This window comes from Parasteatoda tepidariorum, chromosome 1 (genome assembly GCF_043381705.1).
Source record: "Parasteatoda tepidariorum isolate YZ-2023 chromosome 1, CAS_Ptep_4.0, whole genome shotgun sequence".
Lineage (NCBI taxonomy): Eukaryota > Metazoa > Arthropoda > Arachnida > Araneae > Theridiidae > Parasteatoda > Parasteatoda tepidariorum.
This window is the reverse complement of record NC_092204.1, coordinates 26,076,128-26,090,341: the sequence shown is the minus strand read 5'-3', so window position 1 is coordinate 26,090,341 and position 14,214 is coordinate 26,076,128. Positions and strand designations below refer to the sequence as shown.

Sequence of the window (14,214 nt, the reverse complement as noted above, 5' to 3'; positions counted from 1 at the left end):
CGACAATATTTAATTTCCCCTACATCGTTTGCATGAACTCTGGGAAATAAATATTATTGCTGGCAATAGGGAATTATGATATTTTAAAGTGAGAGCAATATTAAAACCCTACATGAAAAATTTGCTAGGGTTTAAAAAGATAAAATAATTTCTTAATGTTTCAAAACAAATTATTTAATCATTATGCTATTTTTTTGAAAATACAATCTATGCAGTGGTGCCATCTATGGTTATAAAATGAAAATATTTCTTAGACTTAGAATGGTAAATGGCACCCTATTTATTATTAGCACCCTGGTTTTGGAACAGCCTATGCAACAAAAAATATATATATATAAGTCCCGCAGTGGACTGGTCGTTAAGACACGGTTCCCAGCAGAACACCGAAGTCAAGCATTACTGGCTGCAGTCAGTGTGCTGGTGGGTGACCACTTAGATCAGTCTGCGTAGGAATTGGTCCTCGTGCGGTATTGGTCCTCGTTAAACTATTCTACCGTAAAGTGCTCGACTTCGCGTGCAGGTCGTCGGGCTACCGAAGCAGGGGTGCCATCCCCTCTGCAGAGGATCAAAATTGTGATGGCATGTCTTCGGATCATCCTCAGGGATGTTTCCCAGACCGTCGCCAATAGCCCATTGTGCAGCTCTAGTGCGACGTAAATGAACTACAACAACAACAAAAAAATATAGCAATAAACTTGCATCAATTACTTTGGTTGTGGAATAATTGCAAATTTTTTTTATAAACCTAGCTTAAATATTTATGAAGATAGGGAGATATATATAAAAAGCAATTCCTTTGTGTTATGTTTTCTTACTATAACTGTAGAAATATTCAATAAAATTAACATTAAAAATTTGGGGAAATTTTACATTAATAACACGAGTATCACTCTAAAATTTAAAAAAATTCTTTTCAAATTGCTCAAGATATATAAGCATTTAAAGTAGTTCTTTCATGAAAAACATGCCTGGGACACAATTTAAGAAAACTCATAATTTTGTTGGCAATCATATTTTGGTAACTTATCTAAAAAGACATATATGAATATTTTGAAGATGTTTGAAAAAATGTTTCTAGCAATTTTTATACTTTTTAAGATATTTCTAAATGATAGGGAGTTTTTAAAGCATTTAATTTTGTATTTTATAGCAAAATTTAGTAACAAATGATAATACCCTACAATGATTAAGGACTTTAAAATGTGATGGTATAAGGAAATAGGACATACTTTAATAGGAGATGCAATTTCTGGAAAACCCTTTACCCATTCAAAGCTTTCTTTCTAATTATTGAAAAAAAAAATTAGAAAATTGGTGGAAACTTTTTTAAATTTTCAAGACGTTCAAATCGAAATTTTTTCATAAGTTACCAAATACAATTTAGAACAAAAATTATGAAAAACAATTTTTTAAATGTTTTCCGTGTATGCGCAGTATGAAAGGATGACTTAAAATGTTCAAATCTTGCGCAATTTGTAACAATTTTATTTTTTTAATATTTTTGCAATGAATAAAAAATACTTTCAAATATTTGTTCAATTTTATTGAATATTTCTGTTGTAAGAAAACACAAGGAAAAAATCTAAGATTTTATAAAAATGTTTCCCCCCCCCCCGATGCCCAGCTGGAGAATAACCTTTTGTCATACAGGCATCTGAAGGGCAGATTTGTTGGCCACTCTTTCAGGGACACCATATTAGGTGGGCCAACGTTGCTCCCACAGTATGGACAAAGAATGAACGAACACCCATGCCTTGCCCGTGGTTTGAACCCAGAACCTTTCTGATGCAAGGCCAGTTCCTTGACTCCTACACAGGCCGGCATTTATAAAAATGTTTTTTCTCTGAATATTTACGCTACGTTTATGAAATTCTGTGCAGCCATTTCTTATGATAACCAAAATGCAAGTTACAAGCTTATTGTAGATATTTTTAAGAATAACGTTCGAAACACTCTTTTTCGGTCGTAACTTATTGCCGATCCCTCAAATCTACTCGATTAAAATACCCAAAAAGTGAGGGAAATTGTATTTGAAGTACCCGTAAATTCTGTCATTTTTTAAAAATAGATCTTGTAATAATTATTATTTCAAGAAAAAAAATTTTCTTCTTCCCTAACAGAAAGTATAAGCTAATAATAATACAAAGCCCGGTGGCTGCATGGTAGTGCTTTTCGCTGTTGTGTCGCAGGTCTGTAGGTTTATTCTTGAACCGAGTGAAGTTGACTCAGCCTTTCATCCCTTCAGTGGGTCAATTAAATGAATATCAAGTATTCTTGCAGACTAAACACTGTGTGTTCTGTGTTTGGCTGACCACCTAACCAGAACTTCTGCTCCTGCACCCCTTGAGTCCATGGTCAAAAAAAATTAGGATGAAGACCATAGGCCTTGGCCCTAAATGGTGTTGCTGTGCTGAATTTGGATTTGTAATATATTTTACGCATGAGAATAAGTCATAACTAAAAAATTGGTAATAAAATTTATTCCACTCGTCACAAAAATCGTTTTTTTTTTTTTTAATATTTGTGACAATTGTGAAAAACTTGAATTTTTAATCAAATTTGGTGAAACCCAGTAAAATTGTCAGCTATGTAAAGGCATTCTAAATTGACTAAACCTAGTAATTCTGAATTGATTACCATATGTTGAACTGTAATAAAATGGAAATCCAAGTGGTGCCTTCATTTTCTCTTAAAATACTTACGTAATTTAGTCTAGCTTAATATGAATGGTGATCCTCTTTTTCAATAAGATTCTAAGAATATGCAATAAATATATCCTATGAAACCTATTTATGTATATTATGATTTGACTTTCATTTCAATTAAAAAAATTTATTTCGTACAAATAATTTCCTGTGCAGTACACAATTCTAAATTTCAGAGTTAGAAGACACAACAGTTAAATGCCCTTTATTTTCTCTTAAACTCATTAAAAAAAAAAGTTAATATGCAGGTTTCCCTTGATTCTGCCCCCCTCCCCCATTGAATGCGCCTGTGGGAAGGAAATTGTATTGGTCATACCGATATTGGAATGATAAGACCATCCATTTTGCTACAAACGTTTGACATTGGACAAGTATAGAAAGACTCATTCCCAATCCAAACATGATTTAAATGAAAAGGCTGAATGCATTTTTTGCGGAAGATACAAATTTTCAAATTCAACAGCTGATGAAATCCATAAAGAAAACTATTTTGCCCAGTTCCGAAAGCAGAATCAAAAAAACAAAAATGTTTGAGCCACACAGCTGATGGAACCAGAGCTGAATCTAGACCTCCTGGAAACTCCACTCGTGGATTATGTCCATGCGTTCATTTTGACTCCTCATCACTTTATTGTCGAGACATTGCAACAGATTGGACTGTATGACGACTACCCGGATGAATTTCAACAATTGAAATACACGGGTTCTTTACTTGCGTTTAATGAGGAGAGCAGTTTGGATCGAGAGGCTTCAGCCTTGTTCCGAGTGTTTTTTTCCAACACATGGACGTTCTATCACGTATTTGTTCGATCTTATGCCTATTCCAGTTTCAAAATGAAAATGTCCGTATTTGATTCCAGTCACTCGGTGGTCTCTTCCTTTTGGTGGTTGTACGATTGATAAGGAAAATGTATTAGCTTATCATAAACTACATCGTCATATGATTGTGACCGAGCGGCCTATTTGAAGCTTGGAAATTGGTCAAAGTGTCTCATGCGTCAGAGAGATATTGCAAAGGACAGAGAAAACTCAAGACACCCCTGCACTTGGCAAATGCCATTCACTACGTATCCAGTGAAAATTCTCACTGTTCCTGATCCAAGAAACCAGGTGTTGAGCAAGGCGGGGATTTTAATATATCAATCGTCCTTTACAAGATCATTCAGTCATTTTCCTGGCAAGTTTATGTCCGAAAGGTTTAATGGAATGGATAAACCAACAAAAAATCGTAATGAAGTCGTCGTAGATTGGAAAATTGAAGCGTACTGGTCGTCAATATCGTCTGAAAGTGCTCAAAACCATGAATCTTCCAGAATGTTACATTTATTTGCGATGGGATTATGAACCTCATCCTGCTGGAGATCAGAAAGTGTTTTGTACTGAAGACGATATTATGCTCGTCAGACAAATGAATGTTGAACCCGCCTTCATGAATAAAATAGAGGCTATGAAAAATCAGATTTGAATGGAAAATTCTTTGCGGCAAATAATGAAGAATTTATATTACACGTTGAATAAACAACAAGTCTTTCAAATGGGCAGTTCGCACGTGAATCGGAAACAAGATGTAGAGATGCATAAACTAAATGCAGAAATTGAAACAAGAAATGAGAGATTCGAAGAATCAGACAGCCGCAACACAATACGAAAATGAAATACTAAAGCTGAAACTTTGAGACACATACAACTACAACACGAAAATGAAACGCAAAATCAGCGAAACAGGGCCTGGAATGTTTTATAAGTCCATACAAATTTAATGGAACCCACTGCGCATACCTAGCTACAATAGAATCATACTGCTCATGGGTACAAATTTGTTTCTAGAAAGTTCTATAAGTCCATAGAAGGAGAATGGAACCCACTGCGCATATCTATCTACAATAAAATCGTACTGCGCATCCATAACCAAGGAATCCTGGAATGTTCCTGAAGTCCATACAAATTGTATGGCACTCACTGCGCATACTTGGCTGCAATAGAACCGTACTGCGCATGCAAATCCAGAGGGTCCTGGAATGTTCTATAACCCAAGTAGCACTCAATATCGATTGATCTCGAAGAAAATTCGCTTACAACGTCCATCGATATTGTTCCGAAACATCGATCCATATAAAAACGCCCGATTTTTTTAATATTGTACGACATTTTAAAATTTATATGGGTCGATATTTCAATAACGCCGTAGAATGTCGAGTTTGAAAAAAACATATTCCACGGCGTCTACAGATACAGTAGAATGTCGATGAATATTTTCATCACGTTATTCGCACAAGAAATATTAATAAGCATTTAAAGATGCGGCAGAACGCCGGTTGATAATTTTGATACGTTATTCAGGAAAAATTTTTTACTGGGTATTGCAGGATATAGGTATATGTCTGTTAATTATTTTATAAGCTTTTGCACTCCAATTTCAACAAAAAATAAGCACTCAAAAATATTTTTAATCAGCTTCCAAAAATATATATAATTAGGATTTGATCAGTAATTAATTTAAGAATTAAGTGTAAAATAGGTGAATAGAAATAAGTGTGAGCACTGTAGATGGAATTTAAGAAGCGAATATTAATGCAAGGCATGATAATTATTTTCAGGTCAACTATGATTTATAATTCAACATCAAAGACTATTTGCTTCTTTTAAAATAACCACATTTTCCACGCATGTAAATTAGTTTTCCTATTTTTTAGCATTAGCAATGCACATTTTATCGTCAGACAGGATTCAGTCACTGAAAATTAGTAATTTAATATATTGCACAACAGCACAGCACTAAGAACTCATAATATATTATAATTTTATAGGTTTAATAAAATTAACCCTTCTGATATGAATGTGCTTTGTAATATAGAAGGTGTGAATGCAGAGGAATTAAACAAAAAGTAGCTATGAATATTTTATTTGAATAAACATTTAAAAATTTAGTAAAACAAATTGGCACATTATTGGGTCTCCAAGTCCAAAGAATTGGTTACATCAAATATCTTAGGTTTTCGTCCTTATCAATCAGTGGCTGTAGCAGACCTTCCCAAATTTTTCCGCAAGCTCTTGGCCTCAAAGCGTTTGAGAACTGTAGCTGGAAGCAAAAGATTGATTAATTAATAACATTTAAAAATTGAAAGACTAACTAACAAAACACAATTTATTAATGAGTATATAACGAAACTTAGAGAATTAAATTGAATGAAGGGCTTAGAGCAATGATTCTCAACCTTTTTTTTTTGTTGCGAAACTCTTTTAACGATTTCGAAATTTGACGGCACACAATAAAAAAAAATTAGACTAAAAGCTATTTACTTACCTATAGTACACTGTGTTAAATAGTTTGTGATAATAATATGTACTACAAAAGCACGTTTATTAAGGGATTAATTATTTCTTTCAACTGATTTTTTATCAGTTAGTAACAGTTATTTTTTTCTTCTTTTTGCCAGTTATTAATTATTAACTTATTTTTTGGGATTTCTTGTTAACTAGTTTTTTTGCTAATTATTAATTATTAGCTTTTTTTTTAGTTAGTTATCCTTTATATATTTGGTTTTTCTATAGTTATTCTTTGTTAATTTGCTTATTATTGCATAGCTTACTTTAATGATTAGCTTTTATTTCCATTTGTAAGATAATATTTAGCTTGCTTTCCTTTGTTAATTAATTATTTTAATAGTCATTAAATTTCCTACTTATTTCAACGTTTTTTTAAAACTGTGTGTCAAAGGCAATTTAATTATTCCATCTCATTTTAAGATAGTCAGAGACAAGGCAATCACCGACAAAGATGTTCATGCAGTTAAAGCGTAGAAAATTTATAAAAAGTATACATATACTTTTAATGAACATTCTAAGAATTTGACAGCACAAGAAAGTATCACGGCACAGCAGTTGAGAATCACTGGCTTAGAGAATCGACACACAGATAAAAAAAGGGCATGCTGCATTACACTGTTTCGTAAAACTGTCTGAATATTCAAAACGGCAATGCCGTTTTGAATATTCAGACAGTTAAAACAGTCTTAGATTAAATAATAAATTCCTTAACAACAAAAAACACTATAATAAAAGCTTATCAGTTCAATATTCAATTTTACTTCTATGTATTAAAGAACATTCACTTAAACTAATGTGAATACACAAAAAGTATTGAAGTTGAAAATAAGATTTATATTTAAAATTTAGATCTGATATTGATTACTTATGATTGCACATACTTAGAAGTATAATGAAACAAAAACTCAAATTTATTATAAATACACTACACTTCCAAATGCATTCAATTCTTTAATGTAATCATTTTTTCTTCTTTTTTTGATCAGATCCAAAAACTATTGATGTAAAACTGTGTTAGACTTAGAAAATTAAGCTTTTAAAGCTTCTTTATCTTGCTCACGTTTTGGGTTTGGATTTTTGAAACTTTTTTGCAATATTTGGCGTCCTTTACATGGGAACAAATTTTTATTTTGTATTTTTCAAATAGAAAGAATCTCTCCCTAGCATTATTTTTAAATTAAATTTAATTATAATGCTGCCTTTAACTACAGCTTGCAAAGATAAAAATCGGCTGATGATATATATTAATACACATTAAAAAATAGTGAGTATACACGAAAAATCCTGAATAAACTTAGAAATGTTAAGGATTAACTGCAACTTAATGTTTGTAAAATTTAATATAAAAAGAGAGGAATTCTAAATATTTAAATTTATTATTTGCAATTGGAATTGTTATTCAGATTAAAAACTTTTTCTAAAAGAGTATTTTCCAAAAGAGTTTTAATTCTAAAAGAGTATTAAAGTATTTATATTAGATAGCTCACTTTCAAGTATTATTTCATCTGTACACTTGTTAAAAATAAGTAAAATAGATGCTATCAACAGCTCCGCAGCTGATACATTGCCTAAAATGAAAGTCACTATCAGTTGCTTAAATCAGATTTCTGATGCAACATCTAAAACAAAAGTCATTATATCGGCCTGCCGATATATATGTGTTACAAAGATATTTTGAGATGCATCGATTTATTGCCCAGTTCTATATAGAATAATCCTTTAAACTCTCCCCATACACCCTCAAGTACAAAACAAATAAGACGGTGAAATTCTTTTTTGTTTTTTAAGGGGTCAACAAAGTTTGAAAAGGTTAAGATTCACTGATCTATACTTTAGAGCAAAATTTCCTTTGCCAAAGGATCCAATGAGCAATTGTAATTATTTTGATCATAATAATAATAGTTCCATTTTTATGAAAATGCTTTCAACGGAGAAAAAATTAGAGAATGATTATAATACCATTGCATAACTCAATCATAAAAATAATTACAATAAGTTCACTTACAAGTAAACTATAAATTCTTATCTTCTTTCAACTTTTCCTCTAATTGATTAAGATCACCATCCGAAGAGCGGGAGCTCAATACCTCTTAGTAATTCTAAAAGAACAGATGTTGAATTATCTTTCTTTTCCAGAGAACTGCATTTGATGAGACTTCATTTCTATAATTTCCTTTCTTAACTGTTTAATCTCCTCTTGATTTTCTAACACACAGTTAAACATCTTAGTCGCTAAAATAACAAATACAAGAGATTAAGTATGCGCAGTTTTATAAATGTGCTTTTAATGCTAATAAAATGATTAAGAATTTTATAAAACCACCAAGTTAATTAACAAAAAAATTAAAGTAATTGTGAAAACTATACATTTACTAATACATAAACTAAATTCCTTTTTAGTAAATATTATAACATGCAAATTTTTCATGAAAAATAAATTAGGAAAAATATTAAAAATACAAAATGTTACTCGAGGCTCCTAAATTTATACTAGTTTCCTCATCATGCAATCGCTCTGTTCAGTGACAACAAAGCAAAATAGTCTGATGTCATAATTTATTTAAAAGCTAAAAGGCTGAGTAGAGTGAATTATACACCTATGTTGGTGAAATTGCAACAAAATGAAAGAACTGTCTGACATTTATTCATTAAATTACTGATAGTGGTATGAATAAACAAGTGCACTCATTTTCTAAATAAATTCTAATCATTTACGAGAAGGCATTGAGAATAAGATAAAACAGTAACAAATTATCACATCAAAATATAAAATTTCTACTTGATATATATTGTAAATAGATATCAATATAAGATTATCAGGGGTCTGTCTAGTTTTTTCTGAGAGGTACCTATTTTGTGAAAATTTAGACTTTTGTGAAAAATTTAAAATTATGTTAAAAAATCAACACCAAAATATGGATTTATCGTTTCTTAAGGGATACAAAAATAAAATTTTAAGAAAAAGTATTTTGTAAAACTACCGTTTTTCCTACAGTTGAATTTGTGAAACTACCGTTTTTCCTAAAGTCTAATATGTGAAAATAAAGCTAAACGGTAGTAAATTTGGCCTGGACAGACCTCTGATTATACATTATAAAATTAATTTCTACATATTAATTTTAGAATGAATCACAACTAAGTTATAATCTTATTTAATAAGAATCACACATAGACCTGTTGTGTTATGTATATACTTATACCATGTATATTTATATATATACCATGTTTATATAGTATATATACCTGGTCTGTCTAGGTTTTTCTGAGAGGTACCTCTTTTGTGAAAAATTTAGACATAATTTATGAAAATTAAAAAATCAACACAAAAATATGGATTTATCATTTCTTACGAGACATAAAAATAAAATTTTAAGAAAAAGTATTTGCTGAAACTATATATAATTTTATTCAATTATATGTAATTTTAATTTCACTTTCTATTAATTTTATTATAAAAACATGGAAGACCATTGAGTATTTATTTGTTTTTTATTAAAGTCAAATGAAATTTTAGTTTTTACTGATTATAACTTTATAACAGGTAAAAAATATATATTTATATATGTTTAGTAAATATATGTGCGTGAAAACAAAAAAATTAATAAACTTGTTCCTTTTATATTACTGTATTTATATTTTATAATGCTTGGGTTAAAAACTGTGAAACGTTATGTATTTAACAGTAAAGAAGATTCAAATATGTATTAGTGATAACACGTTATTAAACATAATAAAAAATACAAACAACAATAAATAAGATTCAAATATGTATTAGTGAAAATGTGTTATTTATACTTAATATAAAATACATAATAAAATTAAAATAACTTTTCAGATTTATTTCTATTTTTAAGCTTATACAACACTTTTAAATAAATAAAAATATTTATACAGCACAGCAGTTTATGAGCACTAAATGAAAAAAAAAACAATTCCTCCCGAGTTTTTTCAATAAAACCCAGGCGGGTTGGGTTTTTTCGAAGCCTGAAAAACAATAAAATATTTAATTAGAAAAGCTTTGACGAATATTTCCTAATCATAATCTTAGAAACTTATTAGTTTTAGTTGGTGCGCTCTTATCCAAATTATACATCAGTTTTTAAAGTTATTTTAAAGATATAAAAAGTTTGAACAGCTTTAATATTATGTATATTAACACATTTTGATATTATTTTTGTCAATTAAATTTCCCTTTTTGATCGATAAATTTTTTTTATTATTTTCAGCAAACAAAAAATTCTTTAAAGAAATTTTAATAGGGTGACCCGGGGTAATTCACGATCACTCTGTTTCTGGGGTAAATAATGATCACCTAAGTTATATTTAAAAAAAAAAGTTTTTTTTTTAAATTTGAGACATGGACAAGAATGCTTGTGCACTTTACTAAAGTATAACTACATTTACTTAATAATAGCTTTTTGTTTTATCTAACAAAATAAGTATCTTTTAAACTGCTTTCTGTACTTTCAATTTCAAAGATGGGTTTCAAAATGTGCACATTTCTGCAAAGTTCCTTCTCTTAATAATAAATATTTTGAGTTACTTTATATTTCTTTTATATAAAAATAGTGTAAGCTTTTGTTTAATTGTTTCACATCTACTGTAAACATTATAATTGATTATAGAAAACTGTATCAAATGTTGCCCCCTACAGATGGGGTAATTATTGATCACTGGGGTAATTCCTGATCACTGTCATTTCTTCTTATAAATAGTATATAAAATAGCTAATAAATAGCTAATTGTCTTTTCTTAAATAACAGTTCATATTTATTAAGTGGAACAACTATAAAATATATTTTAACTATCATCACAAAATTTGTTTTTATCGGTATACAAGACTGTATTCTGATTTGCACCATTTCTGGTTTGTCATACCTTGCTTCTATCTTAATTTTATGTGTGTACATTGTTAGAATAATTTTTAAGTTTATAAATTAGCTTAGTATAAATATGGTGAGAAATTATTAGCCTAAAAAGGATACCAAGCTTCTAGAAAGCAAAATTAGTTAATTTCTTTTAATGATTGGAAATGAAATTTCAATGTGAGAGCTGCTGCCAGAGCTGTTGAGTTGACATACCTTACTTTACTTTACACTTTCACTTAATGAAGTTAAAAAATCCAGCAAAAGTAACCCATGAGGGAACTCTCTTATATTTCAGCAGAACATGAGAATGAGTTGGCTGATTGCCTAAAATGTATGGCATGATGCAAAGATTTTTGGAAAATTTAAAGTGTTAATCTTTCTTCTTGCTTTTAAATAAATAGTTTTATTAGCTGCTTAAACATATCTTTTTGGTTTATTTGTTTGATCTTGATGTCTTATTTGTTAATTACCATTATATAATTATTTTTAAACAGTCCCTTTACAATAAAAACTGGTGATCAGTAATTACCCCAGAAGTGATCAGGAATTACCCCAGAAATGATCAAGACCAGGGGTAATTCCTGATCACTAAAAATTTAAAATCTTTTAAATTCTAATTAGATTTTCAAACAAAAGAAGGTGGCATAGGACTCATCTCATATAGCCTCAAACTTCCAGTAAATATTAAAATTCTATCTTGAATAGTTTTTTCACAAAATAGATGTTTGCATTTTTTGATCAAGAATTAATATAATAATACATATAAATCTCTATTTTGATCCTTTGTGTCTATTTTTATTTTCCTTTAGTATACTCTTGTTACATAACAAACACATATCATACTTTATACATAACAAATACCTTACTTGATATCTAACACATTTAAAAAAAATTGTAGTAGTAATGAATAACAATCATTCCTGTACCATAAACTAAATCTTATATTTAGAACTTTTATTTAGAGAATTATATTACAAGACTAAATTAAATTTAGGTAAATAGAATATCATTGTTTTCGGAAATAGAATAGTTTAACTTATTTCTTTTTTTTAAATTTGTTTAATATTTTCATATTGCTTATTTTACTTTTAGAAATAATTTTAAAATCTATATAACCTTTTACAATTAACTTACATTAATATTTTGATAAATTATGTATACTTGGATCATTTTGAGCACAATTTTTAATGTTATAAAATGAATTAACTGTTAATAAGCATACAGAATTAACGTTGACAGACTTAATTTTTATAAAAAGTATTTATACACTCATAACTACAATGCTATGAACCTTGTTCACAGAATAAATGACATTAAAAACATTTCATCTTATAAAAAATTATTTATATTGTATATTAATTATTTATTTAATAAAAAATTAGATAGATTGTAAAACATAACATTTAACATCCCGGCAAACAAGAAGTAAACAATTCAGTTCAAACGACTTTGACAATAAATTTACGTCATTAATTAGAAATTATTTCGATAATAATATTTAAAATTAGCGAAAAATTAAAAATTACTTACTTAATTACAATTCAAAACCAGCTACATTATGATCTTTTATAATGGAATACTCGGTAATGAAGGCCTAACCTAAATATAAAAGTGAAAGATTGCACTTAGAAATGAAGACCTGACACAATATTAATAGAGTTTATATAAGTAAATAGAAGATGATTAAACTTTGCTTACCTAAATTAAATCAGTAAGGTGACTTAGGAGATACAACACGCTAAAAATGCATCACAGCGTACATCACAAACCAACTGAAACATGGATTGTAAAGCGTGACGTCAGAGCTGAAGATCACGTTACAAGCGTTTATATCGATCTTGGCTGCTGATAACAATATTGAGGTCGCTTCACCCTCCAATCCCGTACCATATCGTTTTCACAGAATTCTATTTTTCACTTTCACTAATATGAGCAAGTATAAAGAAATTTTACTCATTTTTATCTTTCTAACAACTATTGTGAACTTTGGAACTAAAATATATTTAAAATAGAGTGTTTTAAGAAAAATACTTTTAAAGTTTCATTGACGGAATTCATTCAATAACTTGCTCACAGTATCTATATTCCTCCGCTTTCAAAATATTGATGGGAACGGCTACGGTATAGATCGATGTTTCTGTGCTACTTGGGAAGTCCATACAAATTTAATGGAACCCACTGCGCATATCTAGCTACAATAAAATCGTACTGCGCATGCATAACCAAGGGGTCCTTGATTGTTCCTACAGTCCATACAAATTGCATGGAACCCACTGCGCATACTTAGCTACAATAGAATCGTACTGCGCATGCATATCCAGGAGGTCCTGGAATATTCTATACGTCCATACAAATTTAATGGAACCCACTGCGCATATCTAGCTACAATAAAATCGTACTGCGCATGCATAACCAAAGGGTCCTGGAATGTTCCTAAAGTCCATACAAATTGCATGGAACCCACTGCGCATACTTAGCTACAATAGAATCGTACTGCGCATGCATATCCAGGGGGTCCTGGAATGTCCTATAAGTCCATACGAATTTAATGGAACCCACTGCGCATATCTAGCTACAATAAAATCGTACTGCGCATGCATAACCAAGGGGTCCTGAAATAATCCTAAAGTCCATACAAATTGCATGGAACCCACTGCGCATACTTAGCTGCAATAGAATCGTACTGCGCATGCATATCCAGGGGGTCCTGGTATGTTCTATATGTCCATACAAATTGAATGTAACCCACTGCGCATATCTAGCCACAATAAAATCGTACTGCGCATGTGAAACCAAGGGGTCCTGGAATTTTCCTAAAGTCCATACAAATTTAATGGAACCCACTGCGCATACTTAGCTACAATAGAATCGTACTGCGCATGCATATCCAGGGGTATTAGAATGTTACAGAATGTCATACAAATTGATTGAAACCCACTGCGCATACCCAGATACAATAGAATCGTACTGCGCATAGAATTTTTTTCGCGCATGGGCAGTTCAAAAAAGTGTTAAAATTTTTTGAAGTCCGCTATATAGACGGGAGCTCAACACGGCAATCTCTCATTCTGCCTCCGCGTTTGGTGGTGTTCAGACGTGGCTTTGGCTCTACCTGTGGGTTCCTTTACGGGCTCATAGTAAAGGGGTGTGAGCCTATTGCTGCGTTTAAATACCATAAAATGCTTTTTTTGTGGAGCATGGTTCCCCGATTGTGCCTCAGTAGAATTTTTTTTTTCAGAATTTTTTTTTTTGTTTCAGAATTTTTTTTTTTTTTTTCAGAATTTTTTATTTTTCTGAAATTTTTTTTTTTTTTT

At 30.4% G+C, this 14,214-nt stretch overlaps 1 long non-coding RNA gene across 1 annotated transcript; it reads right to left on the bottom strand.

Annotated features, from left to right (window-relative positions):
* Positions 1-5,591: 5,591 nt before the first annotated feature.
* On the bottom strand, positions 5,592-12,736 carry LOC107442574 (uncharacterized). Its single transcript, XR_001583884.4, has 4 exons — positions 12,599-12,736; positions 12,431-12,499; positions 8,038-8,264; positions 5,592-5,784 (listed from the first exon to the last, which is right to left on the bottom strand). It is a non-coding gene; the product is annotated as an uncharacterized lncRNA (long non-coding RNA).
* Positions 12,737-14,214: the final 1,478 nt, after the last annotated feature.